At 43.2% G+C, this 14,124-nt stretch overlaps 1 non-coding gene across 1 annotated transcript; it reads right to left on the reverse strand.

The window, feature by feature from the left end:
• Positions 1-13,489: 13,489 nt before the first annotated feature.
• Positions 13,490-13,576, reverse strand: LOC131232160 (small nucleolar RNA snoR114). The gene has a single exon (XR_009164772.1). It is a non-coding gene; the product is annotated as a small nucleolar RNA snoR114 (small nucleolar RNA).
• Positions 13,577-14,124: the final 548 nt, after the last annotated feature.

The raw sequence follows: 14,124 nt of genomic DNA on the forward strand, positions 1-14,124 counted from the left end.
AGCTGTGTGGGCCCCACCATGATGTGTGTCGACCATCAACACCGTGCATTTGATGGGTCCCCTCTAAATAATAGGATATCCCAAAAATCAGCCGTATACAGAACTCAGGTGGGCCATACCATCTAAAATCATGTGAAGACACCGTTAAAACATATAAAAGCACTTGGTGGGGCCCACCTGGGTTTTGAATGCTGCTGAAACTTGGTCTGAACCCTCATCCAAGTGGGACACACATAATGGATGGGCTGGATTTGCAAACCACATCTCGGTGGGCCCAAAAAATGATTATGAATGTTTTAATAGTGCATGGCCCCTCCCCACTTCTGTATGTGGTGTGGCCCACACAAGTCACGGATTGACTTGATTTTTGATACCTAGGCCCACGATGGAATGGTGCATCTGACTGATGGGGTAGATGTTCGAAACGCATCACGGTGGGGTCCACACAACTCGACCTCATGGACGGACTTGTGAGGTCGAGCGCATAGTACCTTTTCTTTTATATATATATATATATGTGTGTGTGTGTGTGTGTGTGTGTGTGTGTGGGAAATGGTTCTAAGCGATCGAGCTCATGGGAACTTCCCATGAGGTGGAGTTGTGTGGGCCCCACCATGATGTGTGTCGAACATCAACACCGTGCATTTGATGGATCCCCTTTAAATTATGGGATATCCCAAAAATCAGCAATACACGGAACTCAGGTGGGGCCATACGATCTAAAATCATATGAAGACATGCCTAAAACATATAAAAGTACTTGGTGGGGCCCACCTGAAATTTGGATACATTTGAAACCCCTCATCCAAGTGGGACACACATAATGGATGAGCTGGATTTGTGAACGACATCTCGGTGGGCTCAAAAAATTATTATGAATGTTTTAATGTGAGGATAACCCCTCTCAACTTTTGTATGTGGTGTGGCCCAAAAAAGTCATGGATTGACTTGATTTTTAAGCCCGAGGCCAAACATGAAATGGTGCATCTGAGTGATGGGGTAGATGTTCGACACGCATCATGATGGGGTGTATATATATATATATATATATATATATATATATATATATATATATATATATCTCTTATTTTTTCTTTTCTTTTTTTCCCTAACAGTCTGGGGTCCATTGAAAAATCTAATCCATCCATTGGGTTAGGCAGGTCACCATGAACCTTTCAATGTATACACACATCACAGTGGGCCTTAGAAAGTTTCAACAGTGGTTTCATCGTCACCGCTGTTTTCTATTGTGTGGCCCATAAGAGCTTTGGATCTGGCTGGGCCTAAAATAATATGGCAAGATGAATAGGTGGTATGGATGACGCATATACATTAGAGTGAGCTCCACAAGTGGGCTCCTGCTTGGACAATGTGCCAGGCATGGTAACAAGCAACGTTCACTCGTGTGGCTCCCACGAGTTTTGGATCAAGCGGATAATTGTATTCTCCCTTCATCCTGGCCACACGTGGCTAGGGGACATGTCACTTGTGGTCTGTGACACTACTGGATGGGGAGTAGCCATATGGCGGGCCATATAAAAGGTCTCAATAGTGGATGTCAGGTTTATAGCGAACATAATTTAAAATTATCTAAATAGTGAAATCTGGTATAGTTTAGGAGAGAGTGTGTCAACCAAGAGTGGAGTAGGGATGTAGCCGAACCATTATACATCTTGTGCAATGGGATGAATATTTTAATTCTTATCTATTATATTTTACTAAATAATATATATGAATTACTTACTGCAACAAACATGTTTGATATAATTCTTGTTTGTATTATTTTAACAAATTATTAGAAGTAAGTGCATGCTAATTATTTAGTTAAATTTTAAAAAGTCCTATTCACCCCCCTCAAGAATATTAGCCATATATTCAACTTCGCTTATAGCGATAAAACTGTAATTTCACATCAATTTTCGACCAATTATTGCACCATTGCACATATTAGAAAGGCAAATAGGAACATCATTAGTCATCATAACAAGCTTACCCCACGAGGGGTGGGGAAGCTCCTTTGTCTCCGAAAAGCAAGTTGGTGTGGACAGCATAAGTAGCGGCGGACACGATTTTGGTTGCAATTTACTCATATTTATCCTATGTATTTTTTAGAATACTTTATATTTCTTTGCAAGCTCCACATCCAGCTGTCAAAACGTGATTGGCTCTCTGGAACGAGTGGACCACACATACCATTTGAACGGCTCAAAAATAGTAAAGAAGCTTGTTAGAAACATGCACATCGTGCAAAATCTCCATGTTTCTATTGATTTTCCCACCAATCCATGTTAACATCGGATTTCATCTCCACATGCTTTTGAGGATCATTTATCCACTTGTTAAGAGATGGCTTATTTGAATATTTCGTGGGTCCCATTTGGAAAAAAAAAAAAAGTCGCGCAAAGTTGGAGAAAAACTAATAACATAACAAATGTTACACCTAGGATGCGGAAATGGCTCTTCTGTGCATCGTTGCTGTTGATGCAGAAAAAAAAATAAAAAAAATGGATGCACCCTCTCCTGTCCTACCACCTGCAAAAAGGAGAGACAAAGGAGACCCTGGCTAGAGCTGGGGACCCTCTGATGCTAAATTCAGTAATAGGACTGTGTGGGAAGGGTTTTAAGAATAGTTTTCTGCGTACCTTTGAGCTTGGAGTTCTCCTATATTTATAGGAATGCGAGGGTCCTATCGCGTAGGGATTCTTCTCCTGATATCTTGGAGATTTGATTTCAATCTGTTTTTGGTTTCCATCCGATCCTGAGATCCTCGGGATCGGGAATCCTTTTACAAGATTTTCGAGACAGCGTTTTCATTCACATCGTCTTTTACTTGCTCGGCCTAGTCCTAACCGATTCTAATAACGAGTTAGTCTGGGTCAGCTTTATGGATTAAGTTGCTCACAATCTGTCGGGCAAGATGGAGCTGATCCGTAATCAATATCCTCTCTTATTCCGATAGCCGACCTTATAACCGACATAATTGGGTCGGTTTTATGGTCGGTTAGGTGGCTCCTGAGCTTCAGGCCTTTAATTGGCCTTTGAGATGTTGTTGCCTTGTCTTCCAAGTCAACTTCATGCATCTTATGTACTTTTCTTTCGGCTCGTGACTTTATAAGTCTCGGTTGGGGTTTATTCCCTGTAATCCGAGCTAAGTCTCTCCTTGGGGCATTTAGTTCTTTTGCCTCAATCAGGCTTATTGCCTCGGAATCCTGGGCCGTGTCAATAGAGTTGGTCCATTCCATAACCGGGTCTCCGGACTTATCATATTTTTCCCCAACAGTAAGCCCCCTTACTCCTTGCGTCAATTGTGTTGATGCTAAGGAGTAAAGAGTTTTGGGTCGGCTTGGACCAGAGACCGATATTATGATGGAGCATTTAATGTTCGCAGGAGTCATGTGTTGTCCTAAACGTGCGTCGATTCGTTGATCGAGGCCGCACGCGCGAGAAACCGTCAGAGCGCTTCTTCGACTAATGAGCTTTGGACGCGTGGCGGAGGCGGCGTCTCCGTCAGTCGACGTGCTCCACGTGTCGGGCGGGGGAGTCGAAACGATCGTCGATTCGACTCCTCTTTAAATGCCCTTGCCACATGGCAGGGCTATATAAGGAGGAGCGGGACGCCCCTTTCTCATTTTCGCGCACGCCCTTTTCTCTTCCCATTTCCGTTTTCACTGTCCTCCCATTTTTTGTCATTTTCTTTCTCTCTCTTTGATTTTTGCTTCTGCGCTCGCTCCTTTTCTAGTATGTATCGATATCTCTGATGAGTTTCAAACTCTCTCCCTCCCTTTTTTTTAATTTTAATGGCAATGCACGGTTCTCAGAGCCCCCAGGAGGGAGCTTCTGGTGACGAGGGTGAAGCGAGACATTTCTGGAATGTCTCAGAATCGCCCTCGCTGCTGGCGGAGATGGCCATTGGTGCCAATAAGGCCTTTCAGTACTCGAAAAGGGCAACTGGGTCTTCGGCGGAGCGCCCTACTTCAGTGGGTCCCTCTCATGGAGAGGCATCACTGTCGACTGCCCCTGGAAGACCTAATCCTCTTGGGGAGGAGATGGAAGAAGAGGATGAGGAGATCGAAGGGGCCAATGGGTCTGTCTCCACATGGAGATCGGCTAAGGTTGCTGAGTCGACGGCCGAGGGAGGGGAGGCAAGAGATGAGCAGGAGGGTCCGGTTCCCTTGGTTTTGATCGAGGCGGATCTGGATAAGATCAGGGTCGGGTATCATGTCCCAGACTCGATTATCCTTTGCCTTCCCCTGCTAAATGAGTTACCCGACTGTCCTCCGGCTGGGATGGTCGCAATCTTTCAGGTGGCCTTGCAATGCGGCTTGCGTCTGCCCCTCCAAGGCATTGCTCGGGATTTGCTTTCCTGACTCCAGATAGCGCCTGGGTAGATAGTCCCGAACGGGTGGAGGAACTTGTTTAGATGTTCGGTGTTGTGGGCTGAGATAGAGCAGCCCCCACTGACTATTGACGAGTTTCTCTATTTGTATCAAGTACGGCCAAATCCGCAGTAGCCCGGCTGATACTTTTTGTGTGCTTGGCGGAACAAGGGAGGGCCTTTGATAACCGACCCTCCTACTTTCAACAAGCACTGGAGAGATAGATAGTTCTGGGCATGTGGCTGCTGGGAGACTGCAGAGCCAGGACTCATTGAGCCTCGCGTTCCTCAAGCATTCTCCCAAGCAGGTGACTCGGCATGCATTTTTTCCCTTATCTCCTTATACTATAGCGTCTTTATGTCTGACTGAATGTGTTTCACAGATATCCTTGCGCGCAGGCCGAAACTTAGAGTCGACGCCCTAACACGGATTAAGCATCTAAGGCGCTAAGTCCGGAGGATCGATCTTGGAAGACACTTCTCTAGCCGGAGTGTCTTCTTCTCTCGGGTTTAGACTCGGTTGTAACAGGTAACTTCGGATATCTGGTTGCGTTTTCTTTGAATTTTACTTGACTCGTCTTGCTTTTCCTGATGCAGAGATGGCTAAGGTAAGACCCATTCTTCATCCGCCCTCTAAGATGAAAGCTCCTCCACGGTCAGAGACTTGGTCCGAGACTCATCCTCCAAAGAGACCGAAGACGGTCTCGAAGGCTAAGGGGTAAGCGACACCGGCCGTCCCAACCGTGATCCCGACCGTAATAATCCCCGACTTGGATAAAGGGGGGAAGTGGCGGACGCGGTGGCTCCCGAGCCTCAGGTGGCCCCTGAGCCAGGACCTGTTGCAGAGTAGGTTCCGGAGCAGAGGGAGGAGCAGAGGGGGGAACCCTCAGGAGGGGAGACGACTCAACAGGAGGCGTCATTTTTTCAATGGGATATGTCGGACATGGTCCCTTGGGAGATTTCTCACAGGAGCGAGAAAGAATTCACTGCCCTCTTCAAAGCTCCCTAGAGACAGACTTTCTCTCATGCTGCAAAGATTCTCCTCGAGGTAAGACTTGAGCTTCTCACTTGTCTTACTGATCCCTTCGATTTTAATCTGATTTTGCCTTTTTCTTTTACAATTCGCTCCTTGTTTGCTCAGGGCTGGCGTGGATCTGGCTGAAGTTCAGAATCGGGTTGCGGAGGCGGAAGCACAACTTGAAGCTGTTGTGGCTCGGATCGACATAATGACCAGCGACTTGGGGCTTACTAGGAAGGCCGCAGAGAATGCCAAGGTTGAGTGTGCTCATGTGACCTCGCTATTGAAAGAGGCCCAGGAGGAGAGTCGGCGAATTCGTTAGGCTCATGCCTCTTCCGAGGATAAGTTGGCTCGGCTCAAGGTTGAGACCAGGGCTGCCATTGAGCAAGCCAAGGAAGAGGCTAGGGACCAGGCCATAAAGGCCTTTCTTGAGTCCCAAGAGTTCTCGAAAGAGTGAGATCGCTCGTATCAAGATGGATACACCAAATGTGTCCAACTGATGAAGTAATCTTTTCTTGACCTTGATATCTCAGGATTTGACGAAAGTGTCTCCGAGTCTGAAGGTCCGGAAGTCGAGGCAACTGGGTCTGTTGACGTTATGGCTGGTATAGAGGTCGAGTCTGAGGCAGCTTTGGAGGTCACTTCAAGTGGCGGCAGCAGCTGAGCCTGAGTCAACTCCTGTGTTAGCTCCTAATGAACCTTAGAGCCGGTTTGAAGATGTCAAGCAAGCACTTCAAGCACATCAGGCAGGCTCGAGAGCATCTGCAACCGAGAGGGGACATAGTGTGTTACGGCCAATTCTTTTTACCTTTATCTTTGTGGTTCCATCAATGTAATTCCAAAGTAAAAACTGATGTAATCTGATGTAAAACACATACTGGTGAATGAATACACTCGGTTTTCTTATTCATTGGACCAGCTTACATGTTTTTCATTCTTTGCTTAACCGATTTTTTGCGAATGCTCGACAGCCAACTTAGGGATAATAAATCTTTAGATGCTCGACATTCCAAGGAGAGGGAAGCAATTGTCTGGTTAGGTCTTCCAACCGATATGTTCCGGGTCAGATAGTACTTGAAACGACATAGGGTCCTTCCTGATTGGGTTCCAGTGTGCTCGCACCAATTTCCTTAGTGTTTAGGAACATTTTTCGGATGACCATGTCTCCCACTTGGAAGCGTCTAACCTTGACTCGAGCATTGTAGAACCGAGTTACTTGTCGTTGCCGAGTCATTATTCGCAGCCGAGCTTTTTCCCTCTGTTCTTCTATGAGGTTGTAACGCCCTGACTTTTCAGGACCCAAGTACATAACTCGTTTCCCAAAAACCTGACTGTTAACCTTAAAGGATGGTCAAATTCGAGTGAACATTTTTTTTCCTTCATCAGAGTAAGCAAATGAGTGTAATGTGGACAAATCGACATAAAGGAAAATTTCATTATCATTCAAATATACAAGAAGCTGCCCATAATGACTTATATAAACCAATGTCTCTGAATTTAACAAGTACAAGATTTACAAGAATTTAATACATGAAGAATAGTAGAAAGCATATAAATATAAGCCGCTAGATCACGCAGCTCCTCCAGGAAAATATGGTCATGCATCCTTGGCGATCGTACCCTGCACCTCATCAAATCTGAAAATGTCCTTTGCTCAGATAGAATTTCATATAAGTTTGGATTGCCATCCAAGTCACTTTGAGAATGTAGAAACATGAACCTAGGTTCCCTTAGAATTGTTAGGAAGGTTATTTAAATTAATGTGGAATTCCCTTATAAACTTTGAATTTCTATATTCTCATGTCCTCCCACTTATAAGGGAATTCCACATTAATTTAAATAACCTTCCTAACAATTCTAAGGGAACCTAGGTTCATGTTTCTACATTCTCAAAGTGTCCTTTGCTCAGATAGAAGTTCATATAAGTTTGGATTGCCATCCAAGTCACTTCTAAGGGAACCTAAGTTTGGGTTTCTACATTTCTCAATCATTCTTCTAAGTCTAAGGGACATTCGCCTAAGTTCAATTTCTAATTTCAAACAACCTAACTTGAGACATTTAAGGCTTGTATAAGATCATTTCCCAAGGCCAAGTTTGTCCAAACTATGCTCTGATACCAACTTGTAACGCCCCAACTTTTCAGGACCCGAGTATACGACTCGTTTCCCAAAAACCCGAGTGTTAACCTTAAAGGATAGTCAAATTCGAGTGTACATTATTTTTTCCTTCATCAGAGTAAGCAAATGAGCATAGTATAGACAAATCAACATAAAGGAAAATTTCATTATCATTCAAATATACAAGAAGCTGCCCATAATGACTTATACAAACCAATGGCTCTGAATTTAACAAGTACAAAATTTACAAGAATTTAATACATGAAAAATAGCAGAAAGCATATAAATATAAGCCGCCAGATGACACAACTCCTCCAGAAAAATATGGTCATGCATCCTTGGTGATCGTACCCTACACCTCATCAAATTTGAACATGCATATCACCAAAGCCACCTATACTACCTGTACGGTTGTATATTTGATGAATGAGTGACCAACTTAGTATGAATTTCCCTCAAGATTTCACACCACCACATTAGGTAAGAAATAATATAAAATATCCAGACAACCAAAATAGAGTAAATGCAGTCTTATTAGATGCATAGATGTATGAATGCAATAATCGACCCAGGTAAAACATCCAGACGGTCGGTGCCCTAGGTAAAACATCCGGACGGGCATTGGGGTCGTCACCCAAGGATGTGACTGGTCATTAACGCAACACTCAGCATAATCGCATAAGCATGAAGATCTGAGTCATCATCATAAATCGAATGACTGGTCATTAGCATAACACTCAGCGTAATCGCATGGGCATAATGATCCAAGTCATCATAAGTATGTCATGTATGCATGATTAGCCAAGTCATTATTAGTCTATTTACAACCAACCAATTTAGATAAGCTCAAAGGTCACTACGGGGAGCACATGGCCCAGCGTAGGCCGACAGCTCGGGTATAGTGTCCCATGACCACCATCCCCAGCCCATGAGGCTATCATCTTAGGATGTTTAATGGAAACCGTCGACTAGTGGCCAATCATATTACAGTCTATAAGGCTTACCATCGCATGGTTACACGGTATAAAACATTAAACCCATATAGGAAAAATATCAAAACAAAACTATACAGGGCGAGTATCAAAATATACCACATAGGGCGAATATCAAAATAAGCCACGTAGAGCTAGTATCGAAACCATGCAACAAAAGACTATCCTTGAAAATCATTTAGACACAACAACACTGGATGGTAGGCCCACGGCAATGATCCATCTAAACCACCACTTAATAACCACTAGATCGAAGGTCCATTGTAACCACCATCAATCGAGTTACATCCCAAGTATGGGTGTACATTTATAAGTGGGGGTTTCCCACTAATGTACCAGTTTAAAGTCCATAAGTAATCCATAAATAATTCATGAACGAATATACAGGATGAACATTAAGCATGTAATATAGCAATTCAATTCCAACAGTTAACATATGTGATTATAGAATGGAGATCAATAATTATAAATTTTAATAAAAACTATAACTTAAGTTAATAAGAAGATGAAAATCTTAAGGGGAAGAATCATCACCTTATACGTTGAATCGCCTTCTAGTGTCGCTAAGTGCTTGCTCCCTTAGAATTGTTGTAACGCCCTGAAATTCGGGGGTCAAGCATAACTCAGCTCCCGAGTTCCAAAACATCACTTATACAACATATTTAATGATGGATGTATGTTGACTGTATTAGTGCATAAAACATGAAATAGATTAAGCCAAAACACAGATATGATTCAGGGATAAGTGAATAAAGCAAGCGGAAGACTTATAGAAAAATATGTGTACAAGTGTAAATCCCTGAAGTATATATACAAACCAGGTCGTATGAAAGTGTTATTTAACAAAATTGTAAGTATCAAGTTACATCATTTAAATTCTCAAAAATAATCCCAGAGATCCCGCGCATCAGACCGAGGCTCGCTAGAACCCGTCTGAAAACTGCATATAAGAGAACGCAGCCTCATCATCATCCAGCTCCCGCTCTGCCTCACAAGTCACATCCACATCTGCAACGTCAGAGCCTAAGACAGAGTCTGGTGGGTGTTTAACACCGCCCCAGAAACGTGGGAGTGAGTGATCAACTCAGTGGAACAATAAGGCACTGGTTAACATGTTATCAGTTCAATCAAACAGTAATGATAAAGCAGGACAATTAAATAAATCCTAAGTACTCTTGTTAATGCAAAGATGTATGCAATATGATGCGTGCCCTCACGCGTACACCCTCTGCGTCTTCATCTTACGTTACGCATGACATCGCCTCAAAGTGCGCCACATCTACAAAGCACATGCAAATGCGGTGCATGGATATGATTACCAAGTTGTTATTAGTCCATTTCACACAGCAGGATTGGGAAGCTAAGATACCTTCCTCATATCACCATCCAAACAGTAATCTATACTAGGGTCGTCAATCCTAGACATCTCATACGATCATATGTTTGAGGTCGTAGCAAAGGGCTCGTCACCAATCAATGCATGCCTTTCATACCTTTACTACCACAATTCGGCTCGTCACCTCCTTGCAGTATCCAGGTATGCTCGAGGTCACTACAAAGGGCTCGTCACCAATCAATGTAGGCCGACAGCACGAATATAGTGTCCCATACCACCATAATCGACTCACGAGTTTAGTTGCTCACTGGTCACTACGGGGAGGCTCGTCACCCCAGCGTAGGCCGACAGCTCGACCACGGTGTCCCATACCACCATGTCCGGCTCATGAGTCTTAGCGGATCGAGGTACCATGGTTAATAGGATTTCACTGGTAAGTTCGGTACCCTAGATTCAAGTAGTAGCGTCCATACATGGTGAACATACATCGGACAATCGGGTTACTTGACAAACTCGACTAGCACGAGCACACGTTGAGTTGAGTGACATAGAGTGCGCAAACACTCCGCGTGGCCAAACCACTGCCGACAACTCTAATACGGCTCGAGTTCGTCTAATACGTCCTACGTGGCGAAAGCAACCTCAACCACGAACATAGAGTCGATTACCGATTTCCTGGACTAATGCATAGTCCCACACACCTTACACTACAACAGATATTCATATGGAATGAAAAACAGTAATGGAACAACAACTTAAATCATGGTACATACGCATCTGAAGGATCTCAACTTAACATAAATGTAAGCATAGGTAGTGCTTGAATTTAAATAACATGGAATGTAACTTGCATAAAGGAAATCATGCACATCAATAGGAGTGTTGAGAATCACTTCTCAACGCCCGCAATTAGTGTAATAAATTACACTTTAGATCATTCATGCATTTCTACAAACACTTAGCATACATGAAACAACATACATGACGTATGTTAAAATACATGCATTTTGACAATTCCTTTTACCAAGGAGTTCTCATACATGCATCTAGCATACATACATGACAAATAATCATGGCAAACATAAGTGCATATTTTATACGTATACGGTACTTTATAAATACACATAGAATACACAAATCTCAATATAGCACATGCATATTAGGAAAGCAACGTAAACACAACATTTGGCATGTGAAATCTCATCCATAACAAGAATAAATCACTAACTGGCGTTGAAAGCCTTGAAAACCATAACCTATACACTTAAAGGCCGCTCCTTAAGCAAGGAAAGAACACTGAACTGATTTAGACGAGTTGTCTTCATCAACGGCGATGGAATACCCTAAAGCAAGAATAGAAATGAGATACAACAACACCAAGACTATTTTAAGCTCCAATACAGATTAGGGTTAGGTTAACTTACCCCAAGATGAACTCAGAATCGTCAGAATAACGATTCAAAGTGAAGGTTCAAGGATGAAGAAGAATAGGGAAGAATCCCAGATGATTCACCGACTTCTCTCTCATTATCTCTCTCTTTTCCACTCTCTTTCCAAGCTAGGGTTAGAGAAAATTCGTATGGAAAAGAGAGTTAGGGTTTAAGGACTATAAATAGGCCTATTATTGATGAAAATAACCCCAGGGTCAAGGTATACTTAAGGTATAACCAAAACCCGACTCTCGCGATCCAACGAAGCACTTCTGGTGGGCCTATAACCACGAAAGGTCGGACTTAAGCTCATTGACCATGGATCTAGGTCAGGCTGAGTTTTCGTACCGACCGACACTTCAGATCAGCCGTGGCGGACCACACTCAATTCAACGGTCACGGAATCTCGATCAGGTCCACAAGCACAAGGATATGCCTGGGCCACCTGCCCTAATCAGAGGGTGAAATTGGGTCAGAATCCAACGGTCAGATAGCTTAAAATCATCGCGCGAGCGACACGACTCAGATTCATAAAAACTTATTAAATTCCAACCATTCTCACACTCTTCACTCCGAGCTCAAACAAATTGACCCAGAACATCACATGGACTTGATTTCCGAGGTGATGGTCAAGCCCAACTCGGTGACCGCAACAGCATAAGATCATCGCTATCAGACTTTCGACGCGCGGTCCAGGTCCGATCCAGATCTTCCAAAAAATTTCCAGAACAACTGGATTTAGCGATGGATCCCAGATTTCAGAGTAACATAGCGCTAACTAATCTACAAGTTTGGAGCCATGCAGATACAATTTAAAGTGATTGATGCGAATTTCACAAGCAATCGAGTATAGCGCTAATTACCCCGAAAACAACTACTTAAGGAAAGATTAGCACAAAAATTTCCAAGGTCGTTACAATTGTATCCTATCACAAATCATGAATTTGTACAATTAGGTCCAAGTTCTAATCACTACCTAGGGTTTAAGGTCATAGCCTAGGGTTATCTTTTAGGCTTTTAGTGTAGAATTAGGGTTTTCACCTTAGGGTTTAGTTATAGGCTTTAGGTTCTAGGATTTAAATCCTAGATTATCATTATTATTGTTATCATTATTATTATTATTATTATTATTATTATTATTATTATGGTACAATGGATCAATTATTATTCATAATAGGAGTATTAATTCAGCAATATTAATGATGGTTCGTGAGCTCATGTTCAAATGTACCGACATTACCTAATATTCTTATGATTACTGATAATCTCTCAAATAATTCAAGTAATAATAATAGAATATTTACTAATGATACTATAATAGAGATTTATGCTTAATAATTATGTTACCGAGTATTATGCTAACCCCAAAAGGACAATGATAAATAGTTTCTAATGCTAATAGCCCTGGGCTATCCAGGGTGAGTCTAGTCATGATAGTAAGTATTATGGTCTACCATGAATTACGAGCTCCCATAACTAGATCCAGACCTAACACTCTATCTAGGTTTATGGTTTGAAACCTAACTTATATAATTAATTGTAATAATATTAGAATGAAGTAAAATAATTAATAGTTGGCCACTTATATATACTATCAGTACTAACATTATAATCAATGACAAAATAAGAATAGCCATGATAATTACTAATATCTAACACCTTTAATAACTAATACTAGCCAAATTAACTTAACCATGGTTAGCCACATCTAATGATATTATCCCTCATGAAAGCAAGGTGGCAATGAAAATAACACACTAAAATAAGTCTAGTGTGGGTTTGAAAGGACCCCATGAATAAGATTATTTGGGCCCACATTAGGGTGAACAGGCCCACCCAATTTGTGTCCCAAACATGGCCAAAAGTGGGCCTGACCTCAGGCCGATTGGGCTGCCAGTTGTAGCCTATATCGGGCCCGATCGAGGCCCATAATTCCTGACCATGGATGGCCCAAAAATGGGGCTGAACCGAGCCTGTTTGGCGCAGATATTGGGTCTAATCATAAGTCGAGTGGGGCTGGCCCACCTAAATTTCAAATGTGGCCCATTGTATATGTGGTGAGGCCCATGAGCGGCCCACTATATCTTGTGGTGAGGCCCACATGCGGCCCACCTGTTGGGCTGCAGTGCGGCCCACTAACTTAGTTGGGTGAGGCCGATGAGAACTATGGTGCAGCCCCAAGAAGGATGAGCCTAGCCCAATCTGTGCAGCCCACTGAGCTGTGCTCAGGTGCACAACTTTCGCTCGAAATATCAGACGACGGTGACAACACCGATCGTCCCTTCCGTGCTAAGAATCCTCACCGCCCATGGCTGTGGCCCACTGAGTTTAGAACCTGGTCTGATAGAGCAGCACAGTTACTGCTACGGGCTGCTGAACTCAGTGGCTTTAGAGCACCGAGTTACACCGTTTGTCTGAGAAAATAGTTGAACATTGAGGTGGTGCAGGTTCAAACCTTACGGAGGGCCTCTGGGTGATTGGACTGGGCCTGTTCGAAGGTTGTTGGTGGAGCTCCCTGGCCGAACTAGGAATAAGTCAGGGCCCACCCAACTTAGACCGAACTCAGTCTCAAGTCGGCGTGGCCCGACCGGGTGCGGCAACCCACCATGTATGCTGCATTGACACGGTTCTTACCACAGCAACCCCAAACGAACTCTGGGATGATTGCCTGTGATTGAACGAGGTTCGGAAGACCCCTCAGATGTACACTCAGTGGCCATGTATCTTGAATGGCAGTCGCCCGCCGACGAAGAAGGAGATGGAGCGTTAATGGCAGATTGGAAATGGACGCTTCTTCCCATAATCTGCCTCTTTTAGATGGTTCATATGGATCTTAGAAGGCTCCCAGACAAGCTC

Source organism: Magnolia sinica, chromosome 17, assembly GCF_029962835.1.
Source record: "Magnolia sinica isolate HGM2019 chromosome 17, MsV1, whole genome shotgun sequence".
In the NCBI taxonomy this organism is placed as follows: domain Eukaryota; kingdom Viridiplantae; phylum Streptophyta; class Magnoliopsida; order Magnoliales; family Magnoliaceae; genus Magnolia; species Magnolia sinica.